A 489-nucleotide genomic window follows, 5' to 3' on the forward strand; every position below is an offset into this window, starting at 1 on the left:
GTTTTCAATTTTTAAAAATTGGCATTTACTAAGATTTTTTGGTCTATTTTTGAGTTTAGCTAATATTTCAGCTACATGCTAGCTGTTTTGACTAATATACGGTAGCTTTTTTTCAGTTTTTTAGAATGTTTTGAAGTTTAACTATTTTTTTCAGCTGCATGCCTAGCTGTTTTGGCTAACCTGATTTTTCTTTTTTTTTGGTTTCAGTTTTTTAGGCTGTTTTGGAATTAGGTTAATATGAACACCCTAACTGTTTTGGCTTTTTTTATGTTTTTCAGGACATTTGGAAGTCTAGCTATTTTTTTCAGCTACATGCTCGCTGTTTTGGATAACCTAAGCCTTTTTTTGCGTTTTTTAGACTAATTTTGAATTCAGCTTATATTTTATCTGGCTATTAACTTCAGAGTTTTCAGCTATTAACTTCAGTGATTTCAGCTATCAATTTCAGCATTATCAGCGGCCAAATTCAGCTTCCAGCATTCACACTAG

The 489-nt window shown here is 31.5% G+C and overlaps 1 protein-coding gene across 1 annotated transcript in view; it reads right to left on the reverse strand.

Moving 5' to 3' along the window:
* Positions 1–489, reverse strand: part of scospondin (subcommissural organ spondin) — a 108,708-nt gene that overhangs the window by 39,976 nt on the left and 68,243 nt on the right. The gene's annotated exons all lie outside the window — the stretch shown is intronic.

Source organism: Oryzias melastigma, linkage group LG20 (genome assembly GCF_002922805.2).
Source record: "Oryzias melastigma strain HK-1 linkage group LG20, ASM292280v2, whole genome shotgun sequence".
In the NCBI taxonomy this organism is placed as follows: Eukaryota; Metazoa; Chordata; class Actinopteri; order Beloniformes; family Adrianichthyidae; genus Oryzias; species Oryzias melastigma.